The following is a 23,575-nucleotide window of genomic DNA, read 5'->3' as shown; positions in this document are numbered from 1 at the left end:
GGGTTTGGATTAAGACTGCAATCCTTTGCAGCGTTCTCAATCCCTCAGGTTGCTTAGCAGCAGGAGGAAAAAGAAAAACATTCGGCTCGTTTTGTCACATGGACAAAGGAGGGAGCGACTAGAGCTGGTTTAGTTGGAGCCGAAGGTGTGGTAGGAGAGCAGGACGAGGGAAGGTGACTGGGCTTGTGTTGAACACAGCCTTTAGCTCTCCTAACACTGGCTCACAGGGGGCCTCGGCAGCTCGGGTGCATAGAGGTTGTAGTTTTAAATGACTGGAGGCCGTCAGCATCACCCGTACTGTGGGATTTCAGTCGGATTCAGGCCTGTTCCCTAAAATGCCACAGGCAGTTTTTGTGTACAACTTTAGCAAACTGCGTACTCCTCAACTTCCCCTGTTTCGATTTTTGTGGAAGCAGGTCAAACATTCCCAGGGTGTGTCTGACTAAATGGTGCAGTGTGGTTTGTTTTGTGTGAAAGTATCATCCTGGGGGGAAGTGAATGAAGAGCCATCCAAAAAGAAACACATAAAGCGGTCCAGATTTAACAAGATTTTGCAATCCTCTTTGGACAGGATTTTGCAATGACTCATTTGAGCAAGATGTTTTCACAAAGTCTTAGAAATAAGAGGTAGATTTCAGACGCTATGTTTTTGTTGAAATCTCTCTCTCTTTGAAATTATATTTGGTTGGTGATTTTTACGCAAATCTGGCCATTAAAAAAAACAAACAAACAAAAAAAAAAACAACTCAATTTGTCTATTAGTTAATTTTTGCAGTCAGTGAATTATAATTTTCTGTTAGAGAGATAAGATTTCATCATAAATATTCTCCTACTGTTCTGAACCAATCGGTATTCACTTCACTCAAATTCTGTTGCAACATGTCAGCATATCATCAAATTGTCATCAGGAAATTGCAATGAAGTTTCAGCTTGCCACTGATGAAACAGCAGTGTAATATTTTCTGTCCTCCACTCCCAATCACATAGCAACAGAGGTCACCTGACAGATACTTCCATCAAACTATCTGAGCCGTTCCCACTCTGGCCTGGGAACGCCTCAGATAGTTTGGTGATTCTGAACAAATAATAAATGAGCGCAGAGCTGACACGGACCAGGTGATTTAAAGCTCTTGACCTCAACCTTTACTGAAAATCAAACTAAAGGCTAACTAAAAGCTAAACTGATGTTTCTTTTTGTTTTGACAGAGCCCTGACACAGACTCTGCCCTCTGTCCTGTACCAAACTTCTGTTTTCAGAGTCTGTGCCAACACACTCTGAACCTTGCGCACAAACAATATGCTGCTGGCTGAGAACAAAGGCATGGTGAGTGACAGTGGGAGCTTGTGTGTCTGCTAACAGGGGGAGGCAGACATCTGGGACCCGCTTTATTGCCTGTGAGATGACAGGGTAGCCCTCCTGCAGTGTGCGCATGTTTATGCTCTTCCACTTAAAGGACAAAAGCTACGCTGCAGCTGCATAAGTCACACTGCCTTTTGCGAACGTGCTTCACTCTGTGAGCTTTGTGTGTATTTATGGTACCTCACGACTCCTCAAAGTCAGGTGCAGAGAGGGCGGAGTGTTGCCAGGCATCCCCATGCACAAAAAGAAGAACTACTTTTCAAAGTACTTTTTATCATAAGCTCTCACCACAAATGTGCAAAAAGAATCGTTATCAAACATGCCGATTATCAAACATTTCATGATCTGTGTGACTGAAAACAGCAACCATGCAGGAGTCCAGCGTTTTTCTGTTTCAACAATGTTAGCATCCCTGCTTTTCTTCTGTGGGTGTGTGTTTGTTATTAAAAAGCAGAGGACAAGCTTTGAAACAGATCCCTGCCTTGGCTATGTGGGTCTCCTGGGTATAGAGACTATACTCGCTATTTCTCCCCTCCCCTCAGGGCACCATTCATCCTCAGCACTGACATCTGCTTGGCCTCCACTGTGCACACCCTGCCCACCAACATCCAAACAGGGACACTGAACAAAACAGAAGATTGTGGGGACAAAGACATCCAGTTTAGGCGGGTCACGTTATTGGATTGACCGAGGGAGTGTTGTTTAAGGGAGAGGCTACTACAGTTTGACAGTGAAGAGCCTTGTTGTGCCTATGCCAAATGAGGAGTGTTTTTGTACAGCATGTCAAAACACACACGTGCTTGTGTCCACATGCATCTCTGCATTTATTGTGATCAAGTTAGACTTTGCTCCGGTCAGATGACAGAATAGATACACACTTACAAACAAAAGCTCTAAATTAATTAGGCAGTCTGCAGGTAACAGCATCTCAAATAGTTTGTCAGTCAGTCCTGTTGCACAATACACTACAAAAATTATTTGACCTACATCATGGTCTGTGTGAAAATCCAATTAGAAACATCTGCTTTTAAAATGGAAAATAACAAATTAGCGTTGCTATATTAACTCTGACACCTAAACACTTCCCACTTAGTTTTATACACCTTTATAGTTTGTAAATAGTAGGTTGACACTTTGTGTACGTGTTTTATAGCACAGTGGTATTTAAACTAACATATTCAGTACCAAGAAACTAGTTATAATCTGTGAGTGTGTATGGTTACATATTCAAGTAGTAGTTTGCTTTCTTAAGGCAATTTTAGAGTATTTAAAATGGTGATGTTTCACTGTGACAGTTATTTTTATACTGTGTTAAACTTTAGGTTAAACATCGACACTCAGAAGATTAAAGACGCTGACGCAGATTTGAGGAGTTCAAAATGGTTCAAAATTTCCTCAACTCTATGTGCTGCCGGAGTATAAACCGCTCCACAAAAAGAAGCTTTGTTGACAGACAGACATGAGAAAGGAGTCAAAAGCAGTGTGTGTTTTGAATGACCCATGCAAACTTATTGTCCCATCAGACCATTTGCTAAGAAGCTTACAAACTGACAGTTAGTGAACTTGCTAAGTCTTTGAAATTGTGTAATCGTCAGGAGTGACTGACTAGCTTTTTAGCTCATCAGCTACACTGGGTCACCAGTTAGCCTTGTGAGTAGTCACTGTATCACCAAGCCTATAAGGATGTGATACATTTCTGGTTTGAGTAAACAACTAGGTAGTCACAGCAGCCAGTGAGGGCCTCGATTAGCAACTAGAAAAACCGTAAACAAAAAATCTGGTTGTCTCTGGAGTAAACGTTTTTCCAAGCTGCCTCTTCGAATTGTCTGTTTATGAACATCAAAAAATGAAATTGTAAGCATATTATAGTGTGTCTGTCACAGCAGCAGCAAACAGATCCAGACACTTGTCTCTCTGTCCTTCTCCAGACTAACAGCTCTGCTCTTGTCCTCTCTTGTCTGCTCAGAGTTGAGATGTCTTTTTATGGCCTCTGAGAGAAAGCGGTAAAGTAAGAGCTCGTGATTTGATCTCTTCAGTCTATCTTCAGCAGCCCATCGCTTCCTCATGCCTTCTCTTCTTTCTATCAGCAAAAATAGCTAATCTCATTACTCACCCTATATATCCCTCTCAGGTTGTGTCCTCTCTTTTTCCCCAGTTTCTTCTTCACCTCTTCACCCCCCCCCCCCCCCCAACTTCCTCCCCTCCTTCTTACCCTCTCCACCACCTCGCCCGTCTATCTTTATCCCTCCTTCTCAAGGCTGTCTGTGTCACAAGTCAGCTCACACTCACACAGCAGAGGAATTCATTTGAGAGTCTGGCAGCAGACCTTATTGGGGTAAGGTGAGGGGGTCTCAGTGGGAATCATGTGATAGTCTGTCTCTGTCTGCATGTTGCTCTTGTGTTTTCAGGGCTTATGTGTATCTGGGTGAGAAAGAAACTAAATCTAAATCAGAGGACGTCTGGGCTTCCACAGACCCAAAGTAAGAGCCCTAAGTAGGATTGGGACTAACAATTACTCATGTTTCATGAGTGCTGAAGCACTTTCAAGGCTTGATTGAATCATCAGCACAAAATTTGGGAAACTTGTTTATATGTTTGATAAAAGCTGGAAGGTGTGATTGCATAAAAAAAAAATAGTTCCCAGTGAGCACTTCAGCATGAAACACCCAATCGCCAGACCCAATCCTTTGTATGTTGCTATCCATGCAACAGCTTTATGGATTATGGATACATTTTCCACTAAAACCCACCTGAAACAATAAACCATTTTTAGTTTCCAATCAATTTCTGCCCTGTCATATCAACAGCGGCTGAGGAAACGTCATCATCTCTCATCAGCTGCAGCTGAAATAATCAAAGTGTCAATAAAACTATATAATCTACAGAGCAGTTACTGATTGATTTGGTCCCAGATCAGGCTTTAAACTTAAATCAAACGAATTCATGGAGACTCTGGCTACCATGTTAGCAAACAGCTGCCTTTCTCTGCATCCAGCAGACATGGACACTAATTCATCTGGAGACATGTTTCTATATTCACACTCACTCTGTTAATGGTTTCTAGCAACTCTTGAGAAAAATGTCTGCCTCTTTAGCTGCTAGATGTTTTACTACGTTTGGCAGCTTGTTGCTAATGTTGTTTGACTGCTGTTTGACACTGGACAGCTCACAAACAGCTGCTTACTCTGGCTGGAAACAACCAAACAGCCAAACCATTATAAAACCAGCACAATCACCAAAGCAGCCCCTGAATTCTACTGAACCTTATTCCTGTAAAGCTGGGCTCAAATTCTTAGTCATTGTGTCACTACAACAGACCAAAGTCCATATATAAAATATCCATATATAAGTACTACGTTCATTGCTGCTGCTGCTTTAACAAAAAAAAAACAAAAAACAAAAAAAAAAACAACTGTTGTAGATAATTGAGAGTATAATAAACAGAAATTGAAAGTGATTTCCCAGATGGAGAAAGTCCATGTGGAACAAGCTGTTTGCAAGAATCCAAAATGAAACTGTTTTGGGTTTTTAGACTTGCATATTATTTGTCTTTCCAGCAGCCGTGATTCTAACAAGCTCTGCGTCCTAATGCTAACCCAACATGCTGACCAACACTGATGTCTTCATCCGTTTGTATTTTCCCCACATATGGTTATCTGAACGTCAGCGGTGAGACACTGAGGCAACATATTCCTGCGGTCGACCTCTCCCAATCAGTCGGCAACGCTCTCAACCACTCAGAAGGACAGAGAGAGAAGCCAGCCACCTAAATATAGCCTGGCATTGAGGCTCAGCAAGAGGGCCTCTGCATGAGGTCTGGCCACACACACACACACACACACACACACACACACACACAGAGGTGCAAGTATGTATATATGGATACTCACACACATCCAGAGATTTAATTAGTTTTAATCCCTCCATGTGGAAAAAAAGGACACAGGCAATCGATCACATGCTCTTAGTATGTAGACAGATCATTCACAAAGACAAACAGTGCGGGTAGACAGTGATGACTGCCATAAACAGACACACAAAGGCACACACACAACTGACTGAAGGTCACTTTCATCAGTGGCTGTTGGCTTTCTGCTGACTGGAGGAGAAAATCCCCCAGTGAGAGGCGTTATGACAGCAGCCATTTCACAAGCGACAGAGTACAAAGGTTCACATCCTCAAATTCTCGCACTTCAGCGCAGTTGTTTTCGACTTAAGGCCCTGGTGACCTCACACACTGTGGGTCTGTTATTGAAGTCTTTCAATCTCTTGTTGATCAGAGTTTCAGTTTAATCGCTAATTCTTAATAATAACCTTTCCATTCGGCGGCAGAACTGCAACCGAAACCATAAAGCACGTGTTTCATTTAAAGCCCCTGCTGCTTGTAAACACTCTGCAGCTTGCTAACCTCCAACCACACGATCAGCCGGCTGTGCTGAACATGTTTCGGCAAACGGTTGACGGAGTTGTTGGTTTTGTTTCTGTTGGTTTGGTTTAGTTTTCCACGAAATGACAAGTGAACACAGCACCTCAGCTGTTTCCTGTTTATGTTGATGAGGTAGATGTCATTTACTAGTATGAGGCAACACTGAGAGATGGGGAGATACAAATGGGGCGATAAACAAGGTTATTCAGTGAAGGGAAGCGATCACGAATTACAGTGAATTGGAGATAAGATGAAAAAAGATACACTAAGATATTGCAGAAATAAAGCGGAATGATAAAAATATGACAAGTACCAGAGAAAAGGTGGCAGAGAAAAAAAAAAATAAATCAATAATTCTGAACAAAGAAAAGCAGTTCGATTGAGAGCTGGAGAAATGAATTGAGAGAGCAATTTAGAGAAACGCTGACAGGAAGTTGTGCACCTCCTTTTCTCCGCTAAGAACACAGCTGTGTGAGAACACGCACACTTTGTTAAACAGCTTCAAAACACCCCCACTTAAGACGTAACAGTCAGCGGCATCCAAGTGTTAGTGAAAACACACAGGTTTAAAATGTACAGCACACTCTGTGCCCAAGCAGAAAAAGGGAACACAATATAATTATCCAGATATCTACATCAGCAGACAACACACTTGGCCTTGGTGCTCTAACACAACACAATTACCAAGAAAAGAAACATCTTTGGGCAACAAAAAGATACTCTTCATTGTGACAATGTACATCCACACATGAATGCTTACTTACACAATGAGAAGACATTTTTGATCAATGATTAAATTTACTGAATAATCTTCTTCTGCGGTCATGACCCGAAATAGATGCCTTTACCAGAAATGATGAGAGCAACACCTGAAACGCCCAAAGACTAATGTGTTTATTATGGACACTGCTGAGTTGTAATAGCCCACATTGAGCAAGTTTGCACCTCTGTGTGATTTTCCGACTCCTGCGGCTCAGAAATATGGATGATAAATAAGCAGCAGCAAAACATTTAATGTGCTAAAACAGTTGTGACCTACATAAGACTGGCAGTTTAATGAGTAACTGTAGCAGACTAATTTCCCTGTGGGACTAATATGTTACTCATTACCCACAGACTACTTCACCGTGAAAAAGTACACAACCTGGACTTGGATAAATAATCAAGGTTGTGCATTATAACCCAATTCAATAAAAACAGGTTGAGCTCTCTAATGGGCTCTATATATAAGACGAGCTTGTATCCACTTTTAAATATTGTTGCTGCCCCCAGTGGCCAAGGGTGAAACATATTCAACATTTTCTCCTCTGTTGGTCTGAGTGCTTGATTAATAACCTGGTGAGATGATGGAAGAGAGAGCAAGAGCAGCCGATCAGGCTTATCAGACACCGAAACACTCCACCTGACATTGTGACAACAATTATTTAATCTTTTGTAGGCTGTCATGATAATTTATATTCCTTCTTAGAAATATGGTCTGAATGAGGGATTGGCCACAGCCCAAGTATTAATAGCTAGTGCTAGATAAGAGTTTAGAATATTGATGTACACTAATGCTGATTGCATCCAGCTTTTCAGAGACAGCGATGAAAGAAGTCTTGTATTGGAAATAAAAGACGGTGGAAGATAAACTAACCCTGAATTGCGCTGCTACTCAGCAGCACCCTGCAAGTACGAACTTGCCTGTGTGCAAGCTGTTTCACTCTGGGATATCTAACAGTTGTATATGGGACGGCTCAGAGCGAAACACAGAGAGGGGGTTAACAGAAAGGAGATTTAAGTGTGCCGTGAGATGGGGATAGAAAGTATATTTCACACTTCTGTGTACAGTCAAATATTACAGCCGCCTGCTATTTTGGAGCTCCAACAGTGATTATAAAGCATTTGAAGTATTGCCACAGAGCTTTCCAGAGGTACCTGGAGACAGCTCGGGCAGTCAGGAGACACTGGCTGCAAATCAGAAGGAAGTGAGAAAAGCCACACACTGTGGCAAGAAAAGACGTTAGAGGAGAAAAGTCAAAGAAAAAGCACTCGTCTTTTTGCTCATTTTAACGATGCAGACGATCGGAGGCACACGCTCTATATAATGGGGTACACTGATGAGGGGAATCACTTATTCCCCATCGATTTCACCAATTAAAATTATGCAGAGACGAGCAGAAATAGAAACAGAAGGATTTCTAAAATATTTTGTACGTGCAGTCAGTCTCTGTCTTTTCATGTTTCAGCCAAGAACGAGAGCGTGACAACAAAACAAGTTAGAAAAATACAGACACAAAGATATGTAGACCACATAACTCACTGGAGGACTATGGAGGAGACACGCACACATTCTCCCCCACCCCCAGCACAGCTGTTGGGGTGTGGTGGGGGGAGATTTGCGCTAGGAACCCCCCCCCCCCCATTCAGGCCAGTTCTAGTAGGATTTAGCGCAGGCTTGGCTAGAATGGGTTGGACCAATGCCACACATTCCAGTGCCGCCGTGTGCTCTCCGTTGGCCTACTTGTGTCAGGGGAAAAAATGCACATATGTTGCACCCACACACAAGTCTGCGGCGGAGTAGGAAGACATCCTACCGTTCCTCCCTGAGACTGTAAATAAAGACTTGAGGAGAGCACATGGCGAAGATGCATGTAGGCCAACGCACACGTACACAGGCGCCAGCATGCCCACATCACATACACTCACACGTTGCTCGCCTCGGCTATGAACTTTCAGTTGTACAAACACGCTGTGCGTGCAGACACGCAGACATGATACCGAGCACACAAGCCTGTGTGTGCTGATGTATATACACTTTGGACATTAAAGCAGTGTGCTCCACTGGCCCACATCACAGTGAGCACGAAAGCACGAGCAGAAGGATTCATCTCTTAATGCCTCTCATAAGGGAAACATCTGCTAGCCTTCATATCTGAATGCTCTCTTCCTTTTAATCTTCAATGTCTCTGCCTCCTTGCTCCCTCTATTTCACTCATCCCTGTCCTCTTTCTCAGTGTGCCCCCAGCTTTTGGCTCATCGATGACTCTCCACCACAGCTGGGGTTGTTTTCCAACTGTCGAGTCCATCAGCGGCCGAAAACAACTGGGCTGTGCTTCTGTGAAAAGCCACTCCGCTCCCTGTATAGAAATTGCTGACCTGTCTTAAATGCATAAACAGCTTTTTCTGTTCCTGCCGTCTTGTCTTTCTCTGTGCTTCCTTTCATATTTGTATTCTATTCTATAAAACAGCTGCGGTTCACATCCTACATCCTGCCATAGTTCCCTTTGCCAAAACCCAGAATTCCTGGCTGCACCAAATGACCCAGAAAAGGACTTAACGAATTTTGGAAATTTTCTTGGAAATGTCAGCCACAGTTCATTGAGACCATCTGAAGAGCCTGACACTGCAACAAGCTGAAAGGCAAATTTCGTATTACGGGTTAACTTGGTGTCTTTGGCATTCATCAGACCTCAGTTTTTTCCCTCTACTCCATATTTCTACCATGAATTATATAGCAGCTATTAAATTATCCAATAAAAATAACTTTGCACTTTGGCCAAGTATGCAGTTTGACGTAGATATAAAAGCTCCCCTTACAGACGGGAAATTTTTTCTGTTTGTCTCCATTCCATTCCTTTTTCCTTTACAAGAAAATGGGAATGTAACAGTGTGTGGATCCACCATATAAACTGCAGCGGCACACTGGAACATGAAAGCAGGCTTTGACTGGGGCTGCATTCGCTTGGCCTACATTTTGATTCCATTAAATTATTGGGTGGGTGGGAGGACAGGCTGCACTGTCTTTTAAGTATTAGCAAACTGGATGATAGATGGTGTACGTGAGTGCGTACTTATGTGTGTGCATGTGATATGTTTCCTATTGAAAATGATGCGTTTATTTGCACTGCACGTATTAATCTACTCCGGATCAAACTTTTCCATGATTCATCAAAGTACATCTACACATCAACATAAACTGCATATTACCTTGTATTCCAGACTATTGTTGTTCTTCCATGACCATCAAAACTGAAATTTGAACTCATCCTAGTTTTCCTGTCAGTATCATGCTCCATCTATAGGACTGAGAATATTAATAGCAGTAAATTATCACAGCCTTGACTCAAAATCCTAAACCTGAGTAAAGCAATAGGAAGAATGGGGGGGGGTTACTTGAAGCAGTGGAAACTGGAGAAACATGTCAGAAAATGAGACACAATGACTGTGAACTCTGTAGCTTTCTTTGATTTTGCCCTTTCTATCTATAGCCATTCAATGCATTTGCATTCTGTGAGCACTCCTTTATTTGCATGTTTCCACTGGTGCTGCCAACATTCCTGGCAAAAATGCTAATTTCTTGCAAACCCGGGATATGATGCATGTCCACATCAGAGGAAACAAATAGATGGCTTGTTAGGCACTGGCTAATGGTGAACTGATTGGCCTTTACAAAATACTGAAAAGTGCTCTTTAAAATATGCTAAAGATTTGGAGCTTTATCTTCTTTTTCTCACTGTGGAGTGTCTTTCTGTTTCCCACACATCTACATTCACATGCACAGTTCTTTTCACTTTCCTAAACAAAAGCTATGTTTATTTTATATTTACACTCCATTGAAATCCACGACTGTCACACAAATTTCCTTCCTCGTTGGCAATCCACTGAGTATTTAACATTTACACACCCTTCTTATTCGCTGCTTTTGTTGGTTAATCACTGCATTTCTGCCTAACCCTAACTCTTGATCAAGCTTGATGAACTTAACAAAAGGTGACCCATCTTGAAAACAAGTTCTTTAGTAATGTTAGTAATTAGTAAAACATTTTATATAACACTGCAAATTTACCAAAACAGATGAGTCAAACATAAAAAGCATTTCTTGCTATACAACTGAAGTCCACTAAATATTTGTAGCTGTAAGTTTTGAGAAGATGATCAGTTGGTTTAACAGTTCAAGATTTTCTAACTGAATCAGACTATCTGGCTGATGTGAACGAAGCCGCTTGTGTTTGGATCAGATAGACCACAGTTCCTGGTGCCTGCATTTGTGCTTGTCTGTCAGGAGCAGGATACAACGTGACTGAGAGCAGGATTGTCTGCAAATGTTTAAAGCCTTACGTATTTTCACAATGAGCTTGTGCACTGTATCACATTTGTTGTCTGTGTATGGGTGTGCACGTCTTCTCTGAGGGAACCAGTTTTAGCAGCTTTACCGATGTGAAACACACTTGATCAACTATTTTCAAGTGAGGGATCCACACAGGGTGTTTTTTTTTTTTTTTTTTTTTAACTACCTTCTTTTTCTACAGAATTGAATGGAGGAGACAAACAAAAGAGTGTGCACACGGCTCCTGCCAGCAACAAAACCTGTTCAGAGAGAAATACTAAACCTTCCTTTCTAATATCCCTGCCTCTAACCAAGGACATGTGTGCTGTCACCCGAAACAATGTTTATCTTCCCTCTATGTGATCCAGCTTTGTTTATGGGTTACCCCTATATGCTGCATCAAGCCTGGGTGTGTGCCACAGGAAAGGGTGGAGAGGGAAGAAAGTAGCAAACAATAATTAACATGTAATATAATATAATTGTTGAGTGATAATTATGCATTTGTGTTTCGCTGACAATAGAAAATATTTGTTGATGGCTCACATTATGTTTTGGAAGATAAATGTTTTTAATTGTTTGACCTTTTGGTAAATATGCTGATTAACTTGTTTACTGGCTGGTTTTATTAGATTTAGGTCACTCTCACCTTCTTCTGATAAACACAGTACCAAGAGGTGATTTGCTTGGCTAAGCTTTCACAATGGTTGGTAGTAGGTGAAAAATAGCTAGCATGGAAGTTTTCACCTGTTTGTTAATTCACTCAACAATAGAAAAAGTTCTGACAATTTATTATTTCAGTTTTTATTGTGCTTGAAAGCCGCACTTCCTGCTTTCACTCTTTACACTCTTCGTTAGAATACGCCAACTGCTAAAGGAGCAACATGCATACCTAAAACATTATTTCCATTGATCTTTCCAGCTCAACTTAAGGTCACAGAAACCAGCATTTCTGCCTTCTCATGTGTATCTTTGTGTTTCAGGTTTATGCCTCCAGTCTCAGCAGATGCTCACATTCTGCTCGAGTGTATTCACTGTAGACAGACAGGCAACTGTGCACATATGTGCGTGGTGCATCTGAACAATGCCACCAGTTGCTGTGGGTGGAAGCTCCCTGGTTGTCTGCCAGCACGTAGGGAGGGAGTGACCTCGCCACAATGGAGGGCGCGCGCTGACTCTGGGGGAGGGAAGCACATGGGGAGGAGGTGGAGGTGGTGAGGCCGTGGGAGGGGGGGGTGGGCAGAGATAAAGCCAGACAGATGGGGCAGACAATGAGGCATATATACCCACCCAGCATGTCAACAACAACCCCCACCCCCTTCAAACTTTTAGCTATTCCTTTATCGTTCTCCATCAACCAAACATTCTCTACATTCTCACTTCTGTGTCAAGGTTCTTTTTCTTCATTTCCTAACTTGAGCTCAGTTGTAATGTAGTGTAGCAACTTTTTGTTCACATTTTCCAAACAACTCATTCTCTTTGTTCACTAACCCTCCTCCTCTTCCTCCCTTTCTTTAGTCTTCCCTGACAGGATAAAATAGGCACTGCTGCAGCTGTAAAGGTTAAAAAAAAAAAAAAAGTGACAGAGAGAAACGACAGTAAAGATGTTTTGGATGGACATAGCTGTCACCTGTTGTGCCGAAACCCTGTTGTTTAGAAAGGCGAACCCATCTCTGGTCTCTCAGGTTTCCACAAACAGCCTCAGCTGTCAGAGCTCTCTGTCTCCTTCAGACCATCTCTCATCCATCTCTCACAGCTCCCGAATACAAAGAAAGGTCGACTTTCATGGCTTTGCTCCCCAGTTAGGGCTCAGCGGCTTTCAGTTCCTTCTTGGAGAATTATTTATTTATTGCTAAAGAAAACTAGTTTCACAAAATTTTACCCTCAGTTCAGAGAAAACTCCAACTTATGGCTTGCCATAAAAGTCCACATGAGAAGTACATGACGACACCACAGGTCATCAGAAGAACGTTTTACTGCCGTTCGCAGTGTTTATGAGGTGACTAAATCTGTTGTCAATCCAAATAACAGTGTAATAATTACCGGGGATGAGCCCACGTGGCAGCGCTGAGAAATGTGCCGTCACACCACCAACACCCATTTAGGGAAGCTCACAAATGTGCAATCTTGGTTGCAAACATTTTGTGTCACATGCAGCAATGCAACACCTACAATAATTTGCGATAACAATATGGCTGCTTTGCATGCATGTACAGTGGAACATCTGTAAAAGGAGTCTTTGAGGATGAGGTGGAGAGGGGGAAGGAGGTGTAGGGTTGTGTTCACACTCTCCTCCTTCATGAATAACCACTGACCCCTGAGTTGGGACAGGATGTGGCATTTTCTCTATCATTGCGACCTTTGACCCAGCAGTTAAAACCACTGTATCAGTGTGTCAGCAAATAGACAAAAGAACTTTCATGAGGTGAAAGGAAGAGGAATAATCAGGAAGGGACCTTTTTCTATAAAGATATAAAGAGATATTGCCCCTTTTCTTCATACACATCCAGTATTCATGCATATTTCTAGGAATAATTAGCACAGGAGGGAAAAGGACAAAATAAAATCAAATGCAAAAACAAAAAAAAAAAAAAAACATTTTCCAAGCTTTAACTGACAAAAGATGTAGATACAATAGTGATTTTTGTTTGTTCCTCAAACTTACTGTCACGACAACACCTTGTGCCCTGCGGTGGTGTAACGTTTGTGTCTCACACATGAGTCATGTCCAGTCATTTTCGGCTCTGACGCCTGTCAACAGATCGGGGCCTTTCACAAATTGCTTTGTGTTGCAAAAATGCATCATAGCGCATGATAACGTGGTTGCTGAGGATGTCGAAAACGTTTTGATGAAATTCTTCCATATAAAGCAGAATTTCACTTAAGAGCTTTCTCATTTGATTTCTTGTGAAAATTATGTGTACATAAATGTACAAGCTGGTGTGCAGATGTGCAGACTAAGATAACATCCATTCACCTGACAAGACTTACTATATGTCTGCGTTTTTTGGCTGCGGAGTAGATAAACCAGCTCCCCTTGAGTGTTACTGTGTCACGGCCCTAAATAGAGTTTGCAGCTTACAGAATTTCACACCAACATGGCGATATAAATCATTTTAACATTTCGATTTTAATCACATCTATAAATTGTGATCACATTCTCTCTTAAATTTAGATATGCAGATGTGAAAAGACCTCAGGAATAAACTGTGCTGATGATCCTCCTGAGGAACACAGGTCTTGTTCACCTGTCTGGTGAGAGAAGAGTTAGAGAAAATACTAGGACTACTTTTTTTATTTGTTTTCTCTGTTTGCCATTTGTTTCACCTTTTTTTTGGCCTCAGGATATTGAGAACAATATTGAAAACCTTTATTGTAGTTTTGCTCAGAAAAATGTCATTATTGCTGTAATAAAGATCAATGTTATTTCAGCACTTGATTCAATATTTTGCTGCTGAGAGAGATGAGACGCAAGATGAGAGATGCAGAGAAGTTGTGGAACTGGTTTAAAGTATTTATAGAGAAGGGTTTTTTTTCTCTTTAACAACTAATTGTGGAATAAGAGCACTGCAAATCAATTCTGATAGCGAAGCAGGGCACTCCCTGGAATGAAAAAGACAAATAACCGGAGGGGAGGAGAGAAAAGAGAGAAAGTGTGTGTCTTTATGAGCATGTGTGTGTGTGTGTGTGTGTGTGTGTGTGAGAGAGAGACCGACTTCCTGCAAATAAAGGAAGCTAAAGTGACCTCACCCAGTGGTAACTATAGATTGGGATCTGCCATAAGAAACACAATCAGAAGTTAATGATCACTTTACGGGGATGTGACATATGTTGTGTGACTGATCCAACAATATAGCGGCTCCTCCACTCTCTCCTTGCCATCAGTGTGTATTTATGAAGCCATTACTTGTAATCACAGTTCACCCTATAATCACAAACTATTTACTTCACATCACGGCAATTTCTCCTTCCACAGCATTTTTCTTTTCTCGGCCAAATCCTGGAGTGATTATCCGTCATTACAGCTCGATTTCTGCATAGATACAGCAGCAGAAAGGTGGGATGTTGAGCACGCAGTTCCAATAAGCCACTGAGGTCATGGAAACTTTTCTTTTTTGTTGTTTGGGAGTAAATCTTTGCCTGCCCAAGAAAAACCTGCTTGGTAAACGCTGCAGGCCAATTGGATGAATGGGTTTTAAGTCAAAGGTCACAAAGTCAGGGGATCAGTAAGCAGACACAAATGCACATGTTCATGCTGAATCTGGAGTTTCTGCCAGCTGATACGTACAGTCAGAGTTCCCCACTGATGCAGCATTGACTCATTAAATGGTGCCAGTGCAGACGATTGAGAAGCAAAGGGTGTGTGTCTGTGTGTGTGTTTCTGTAACTTATTGGTAATGCAACCTTGTCCTGAGCTCTAGCCATGGCAGGAAAACAGATCCGCTGAAAAGAATTGAAGGAAGTCCACAATACACTCCCCACAGACACACACATACACACAGACATGGTGTGAGAGGATTATACATACACACAGCACATCTCCTTACATGAACGCAGGCTTAACATTAGCCACTTACGACACACTGTATGCCTCCGACAACCTGAATCATCTCGCTTGTCAGTCAGACACTGAACACACACACACAAACACAGCGACACAATTGATGTGAAAACTGCAGGTCTTGTCGTCCAAAGTAGGGCACGGTGGTGCCCATCACTCAGAAACGTCACACAGCAGGACAGCTTTCATTGAAAAGTGCTGTGCAATTACCGGCAAAGAAATGGCCTCCATTGCCGCCCGCCTCTGTCTTCCTGTGCGACGCACAGACGCACTGAAGGGTCATTATCATTGCACGAATGGCGATGACGCCACCTGCAGCCACGGCAGGCTGAAATACCCCACCGTTCCCCTCTGTGAGAGGTGGTTGCATCACCGTGGAAGAATGGGGGACATATATTTACCATCACCGATGGCCGAGGCATTAGATGTTCTGCTCTGTTTTCAGAGATCGAACACCGGTTTTCACTTTCACAAACAACTGGAGGCAGATTTGATGAAATTCTTGATACATAGCTGAAATACTGTATGTCTGCGTTTAAGTATTATTATGATTCTATGATTTTTTTGTTGCCTGAGTGAAACATCTCATCTCACTGTACAGATATCTCCCTGAATTGGAGGAAGACAATAAAGGCTGTTTCCAGATGTCATTGCTGAGAGAAGGCTAGAAGGATTCCTTTCTCTGGATGGAAATTTGAGACTTCAGCAGATGAGGTTGATATGGTAAGATAAAAAGGAAAATTAAGGATTATTTTGGTACGAATCAAACGTTCCAGAAGAGTTTGTAATCTAGTTTGAAATGTGTCTCTATAATATAAATGTGTACAATATTTAGGACACATGCTATAAACATTAGTTCCACACTGAAGAATGAGAGGGAGATAAGGAGAAGCAGATGTAATGCTGTAGTCTCTGACTTTCTCCACATCTATACAAGTCCAACTCACAACTGACTCCACAGAGTTGAACGTTGTTGATGGGATACACGAGAGGATGTTAAACAAGTGTTGTTGTTTTTTTTTTTTCCCCCTGGCTTCAGATGTCGAGTTTTTCAGGCTGTCAAAGTGAAAAGTTAACAAAAGCAACAAAACAACAAAAGCAAAAGGGGAACAAGAAGAAATAGCATGAGGAATGGAGCCAACACCTGCGTTTCTGTGCCTTTGGAAATTACCCCCTCCCACACACACACACTCCTGTGAAGAAAAGTGCTATGTTCTTTCACTCTCATCACCATAGATACCCAGTAGAAGTCCTCAAATGGGCCCTTGCAGCTCACAAAGTTGCCAAAGCCTCGCCATTCTGTGTAACCGCCGGCAACAATACATACACTTGTTTGGCCGATTCGTTTTGTAGGTCTCCTTTGTGTATTAGGATGAAGAGAGCGGGGAGGGGGTGAGGTGGGTGGGGGAGTGTTTCTCTATGCTTGTTTTAGACACTTTCTCGGGGGCAGCGTGGGCAAAGATGGAGGGGCACATCTGAAGCGCAGCCAGACAGAGGCCTAAAGCACCAGCCTGTGTGTGTGTGTGTCTGGATGAATCTCTCTAGTGCCTCTACCTGTGTTATGCTTGTTTGTGTTGATAATCAGAGCCTCCCTGCCCAATTCTTTTATTTTACTTCATTCCCCCCACCCCATATAACTCCAAATCCATGTCTTTCTCTCTCTGGCCTGACCTATAATCCCCCTATCCTTCTATATCCCACTGGCCCATTGTCCCTGACGCCACACACCAAATCTCACACACACACACAGCGTTGCAGCCTGCTCCATTGTCCTGCCACTGCTGGCCTAAGTCCTAATGCTGCTTTGGACTCCTGCCCGTGTAAACAAGCTCCCTGTCTGTCTTTCTGCCCGTCTGTCCATCTCTCTGCTCTTCTGTTTGCGTCTATTCATGCCACCGTGATCACTCTTTTTACTTTATTATGTGCTCGCCGTCTCTCCTCCCATGCCTCCATGTCAGACTCTTCTCCTGCTCCTGTCTCGCTCTCTGTTCATGATGTTGTGCTCTCTAAGCTGGACTGAGCAATTAGTTAATGTACCCTCCACCCCAGGGGTGATTCTGGCACATCCGACCGGCCGAGTGCTCGTCTGCGTCTGTGAGCGTGTGTCTGTGTGTGTGCGTGGCTTTGGCGCTGCCACTGAGTGGGGTTTCTGGGCTAACGGGCGGCCTATCCAGAGTGTTTTTGGCACTGGTGTCCATTTGGACAGCTCTCACCTCTCTTCACTGCACGTCCACTCAACCATAGTAGGCGGCCCTCTGTCCAGAGGTCTCGCAAACAGCCTTTTAATTACCACGGGGAAAGACCGAAATGTCTAAAAGATCAATTCATTCCAAATACACACATTCTGGCCTGTGCTGATTGATTATACTATACCCATTAGAAAGCATCGCTCCCCGGTCTAAACTGTTATTCATTTATTCCTATTGCTATTTCAGTAGGAATTATAAACAAACAAACCATATTGGAAAACTAACAGGCAGCGGGAGGATGTAGATGTGCAGACTCATCTCCCTAGTCTTGATGTCAAGTCTAAATTCAAGCTACAAAATTAAAAGAACAAAGGATCACATGAAGCCTCGAAGTAATAGGATGAGAAAATAGAGAGCTATCAGCACAATAATTTCCTGCAGTTATATTATATAGTCGAGGATATTCTTTGTTGCCATCTCCACCAGTCCCTTGTAGGAGAAAGCAATAAATCTATTTACTAATTCCATTCAAGTCGGCTCTCTGTGCCACAGTTTAATCTCAGCCCCAACTTTGGTGCCTTTCAAGCTGTGTTTGGCCCTGTGAGGGTGTAAAAGGGCAGGCAGTCGCCTCGCTGGACACCTCTGTACTTTTCTAAAGGCTTGAAGGACGCTCAGCATGCGTGTCCACTCGGCACAAACAACAAAGGGGAAAGAGTGTGTCACAAAGGGAGACTGGCATGGACAAGACAGGGCTGTGCGTACTGCAGGGATGACGAGACGTGTGCGTGTGAGCCAGTTTGTGTGTGTACTCATGATTGATGCTCAACTGAATGCTGTTAGCAGGCACCAATAAAAGTATCTCACAGTTACTGGATGTAAACAATTCAATATATCTTGAGCTTGATGTCAAAGCATCATGAGTGAAGCTTGTGATGCAAAGTTTTGCCTTTGGCCTTCCTGCTTCCTGATCAACAGATCATCGGCTTAAAGCTTTTTTTTTTTTTTCTCCCTACATGTACACAATACATGCAGACAGTTAATGGCCAGTGGCTGGGTCAAGTAGGGGGATGTAGCCCTTCTGTGTGTGCGCATAATGATTAGCGTGCGCATGTTATCTGCACGTCTGAAATGTCATGCAACCGGGCATAGCCAGAAGGACAAAAGACGAGACAGCAGCTCGACCTTTCACCCACCCACCCACCCCCATCCTCATCCTCATTCACACGGAAACACAAACACACACACACAGACACGCACAGGAACGCACACTGAGCAAATTGTTGACTCGCCAACGCTTTGCTAATTCTTCCATTTCATAAAAAAGAGCCGTCTGGATGTTCATGGCCTGGAAACGATGTGTATTCCAACATCTCACTGTGTAATTATATTTGTGCAGACAGTCGGTAGGATGATTTTGATAGGACAGAGATATTTATATATTTCTGTTGTTATTATCCTGCCCCATAGAGATATGACCCACTTCTACTGCTCAGTGTGTGTCTGTCTGAGCACACTTGGACTTTTACGGTAGCGTGTACACAACATAGATATTTCACACTGCGTTTGGAATTGTGTGTCCTTCTTAAGGCAAAAGGCAGATTGTAGAGACAACAGACACACAAATCCAGACGCAGTCGATCTTTTTCTGCCTCTGGGATTCTTTTCGAAAAACTCTTAACTGTGTTACTTTTTTATTCAAAACGTTAGACTTGTGCTGTCCTGGTGAAATTTTCGTCTGACAAAATACAATATACGGTATGGCCACAAAGAGGATTCCTCTCTTTTGTGCCAGGGCTGTTTGTTGCTCCTAAATATTATGAATAAATGTGCTGCATGCAGTCAAGGTAAAGCACCGCTTCATTTTAAATAGCAATAACATAATTTATATACATTCTTACCAATATAATGTATTTGTAATGTAATTAATAAATATGACTTAATTGCAAATGTGCATAATTTGCCAAAGTCCTGTATCTCAGTCTCCTGAAGAGTGTGATAGGTTATTGATGTGTGATTAGTGGTTTTCTTAGTGGTGGTTTGTCAATTCTCAACTACAGTGGCGAAAAAGAAATAAATAAAAAATACTGGGATGGTGAAGTACTTTTACATTTTATTTCCACACAACGCTTCAGTTAAAGCACCGTGCAGTCACCCTGGTGCGGTCTAAAATTCTCGTGGATCATGCATACATGAGTGTCTTAGTACATGCTTGTGTGTACGTGTGTGTCTTCTCTTCCTCGGCCCGCGCCGATGTGGCATCTGCTGTGGTCCAGGAGGTGATGGAGAGGTAGCAGCAACCTGAGCCAGGCTGGCTGATGGCCCTCTCCGTGCCCATATGCCCACACAGAGGACACACACTCTCCTGGCAGGACAAACTCCCACACAGTGGATGCTTCGCTACCTCAAACACACACACACACACACACACACACACACGCGCACACACACACACAGGGGGGCAAACTGCAGTTGAACACCGCATAAACACTACGATGCTGAACGTGACGCCTGGTGCAACATCATCCGTGCAGGAGCGTGAAGGGAACGAAAGGGTAGCGGAGGTAACGGTGTGTGCTCTGCCAAATCACCACATAATAGACTGTTCCTGGACCATCCGACCTGCTGACCATATGGGCTCCACACATCAGTGGAGCAACACCCAACACACACATAAGGACATACAATGGTGTGTATGGATGAGAACATATTGTAGTAGGTTGTTGGGTAAAAACCTTGGACCTATAAAGCCTTTGCTAATGTGCGCAATATTCTATTCAATTTTTGGTCAACAAACCCCTCAGAAACATCAAAATCAACAATCCACTGATCGAACATCTTTGTCTGTTTAAAGCCTTTCAGACTCTGTCCAAAAACAACACAACACACACAAACTACCACTCTGTTGCTCTGGGTGACATATACTTTCATTACCACGGATAATGAATCCCTCAAATGCCATTCTGCTGGCGTAAATGCTCATTAGAGAACCAAGTGCGTATGAATCCCAAGCAAAAAATAGTCCCCGGTAAATAAAAAAATTCTCCACTGTTGGAGTAATATTGGTTCATTTTTACGATGCCAAAAGTTCAAGAAAAATGTTTTACCTTTTCAAATCAAAGTATAGAATGGAGGAATATACTAAAAAAACAAAGGAAAGATCTTTATTGATGCGATTACATTTGCTTAAAGTTTGAAGTTTCTATTTATCAATTAAATATAAAAACAGGAATTATAAGACATTTGTTTAAGTTCTACTTGCTGAAAAGGGAACTTTCTGATGATAATCTGACCTATTCCAACTGAACTTTGATTAATGATGTGGCCTTAGAATACATACTGAAGTGCTGCAGCTCTTTAGGGAAGCTGAATAATTTCTTTTTGAACTCTTCCTTTTAGACGCGCATTGCGGTGGAAACAGGTGTTCCTACCATTGTCCTTTCATCGCTGACAGCCTTTGTTCTGCGGGTGGTATCATCTGTGGAGGGAGATGTTGCATCTCCCAGTAATCTATTTCATCAGCTACAGCTGTATCAGACGCTCTCCATTGGCGTGGAAATGAGGGTCTTCAAGTCGCCAAGTAGCTCCATCCATATTAGAGAGACAGAAAGGAAGTGGGGTTGGAGGGGGGGGGGGGTGTGCTCATTTATTCTGGCTCAGGTGTGAGCGCGAGTGTGTGTTTGTTTCCCTGTGTGTGGGAGACTGAGAGCGCAGAGCGTGAAGTTTTCCCCCCATGTCCCACTATGAGGATGGATGGCCCCATTATGGAAGGTTTTAACCCCTGACTGAGAGATTGAACCATCACGCTGCAAAATTGCTAAAGAGATATATGAGAATACGAGCCAGTGGTGCAGAGATTGCATTGTGGGGAAATGTGAACATGCAAACAAAAATGTGACAAATAAAATACTCTTAGCTCTACTAGCTTTGGTCAGTCAGTCCACCATTTTGGTCCTTGCTTTGAGACGTTTAATCCCTGAGGATGAAATATAATAACTTTTGTGATTTGCTGACTTGTCATCAAGTGATATGAGGTTTAGTGAAGTTCAAGTCTCAGTCTTGTGATTTTCCAGTGTATCAACACACACACACACACACACACACACACTGTTTCACAGTGATTAGTTTTCCTTTAGTATAACTCCTGCGACTACTCCATCTAAATGTTTCAAAAAAATCTTTTAAGACTAAATATGAGATTAAATCCCTGAGATCCCTTTGGCATGCTTTGATATTTTTTAGAGGATCTCCTAATGCTCAAACCAGATTGGTTTCACATAAGAGGACTTGGGATGGATGATGGTACCAGCAGCTGTATCCTCTCTTTGTCTTTAAATCCCTCATCATGTAGACAAAAGGGCCCACCCCGCTCAGTGTTTTTGTTTGAAGAACACAAGACTCAGACTTCATTTCAGAATTCATGAACTTGAGTTTTTTTGGGTAAAATGGACTTGTACCACACTGAGAGCTGTTCAGCAGGAACGTTTGCTCATGCCGGATGTGATGCACAGTTTGAGCTGTATTTGATATTAAATCTACATTCAGCCTGTTTTCGTAATGCTTGATTTCCTCTGACTGTTGAAAAGTAGGGCAGCACGGCAGCATGGTGGTTAGCGCTGGTCCTACAACGAGAAGGCTGTGGGTTTGGTTCCTGTGGCCTTTCCGTGTGGAGTTTACATGTTCTACCTGGTTTCCTCCCACCCAGTCCTCCTCCCTCTGTATTTCAGCCCTGCGATGGACTGGCAAACCTGTCCAGGGTGTACCCCTTCTATATGAGCTTCAGATATAGATCAAGAGAAGGAATTTAAATCTCCCCTATACATAATCATGAAGCAGATTCAAGTGTGCACACTCTTCACTGGTTTCTTCTTTTCACACTCTGACAAAGACTTGGCAAGTAAGCAAAACAAAAATCCCTCAAGCTTAGCAAAAAATAAATTCTGTTTGAGGGAAGTAGAGAGGCAGATAATGGAATATCATAAATACAGAGTGATTCTATGTTTCCCCAACTGCTGCTGAGTGTGGAAACTTTTCCTGTTGATACAGGTACAAATATCTTCTGCTATATTCATAGCTTTTGGGAAGTGGGGCAGTAATTGTATGTTCGTGAGCAGCTGTGCACGTGCAACCTTGTCTATCTGCTGGCATGTCAATGTCCAAGGCATATAGCCTTCAGCACTTATAGAGACATGAATTTTTCAAAACCACCTCACCGCTACACATACTGCGCATCTCTTCAAAAGCTGCACACGTACTAATGGCACACATGATTAATGACAAATGCATCCTTTGATTATTCTGTCCTCCTATAATTACTCTATGTCAGTAGTTACAGTTATCTTGCTCATAAATCTCTAAGCATGTTGCCTCTAATGCCAGGAGGCAGTGGAATTCAGGAACACACTCCAGTTAGCACATGAGATGGAAATGGGGAGAAAAACAAGCTTTGCTATCGTGTACTAATTTACTGGAATGGCAGTCAAACCTATCCTGTGGGGTTAAACTGTTAGTGTTAAATTCAGGCCTAATGTATGCTGCAAAAAAACAAGCAAACAAACAAACAAACAAAAAAAAAAAAAACAGACATACGTAAAAAAACCCAGAACAAAACATGAATTTGAATTTTACAATTCATCCGCCTCAACTGTTAAGTCAGCACAGATCAGAACATATTGAATACTGCGTGAACATATTGTGTGTAAACAAACTGAGCTAAGCTAACAAGCTTAGAGAGCTTATTTCCCCATCTTCAGCAACTCTTTGCTGAATGAGGCGATCTGCAGTTCTTAAAAAAAAAACATATCACCATGTCTGATTAGCATTAGCCAGCTGGTCACCATGTTAGTAAGCAATATCTTGTGTGACCATACAAGCCTTGACAGCAGGGGCTGTAATCAAAGAATGATATGGCCTGCTCACATCTATCTTGTATTGCGTTAGTTTTATCAAGAGATGA

At 42.4% G+C, this 23,575-nt stretch overlaps 1 long non-coding RNA gene across 1 annotated transcript; it reads left to right on the top strand.

Moving 5' to 3' along the window:
- Window positions 1-1,261: 1,261 nt before the first annotated feature.
- LOC115036518 (uncharacterized) lies at window positions 1,262-16,366 on the top strand. The gene is made up of 3 exons (XR_003840413.1): window positions 1,262-1,324; window positions 5,028-5,174; window positions 16,035-16,366. It is a non-coding gene; the product is annotated as an uncharacterized LOC115036518 (long non-coding RNA).
- The last annotated feature ends 7,209 nt before the right edge of the window (window positions 16,367-23,575 follow it).

The sequence above is a fragment of the Echeneis naucrates genome, chromosome 23 (genome assembly GCF_900963305.1).
Source record: "Echeneis naucrates chromosome 23, fEcheNa1.1, whole genome shotgun sequence".
NCBI lineage: Eukaryota > Metazoa > Chordata > Actinopteri > Carangiformes > Echeneidae > Echeneis > Echeneis naucrates.
The sequence above is the reverse complement of the archived record's forward strand: the minus strand, read 5'-3'. Positions and strand labels throughout refer to the sequence as shown.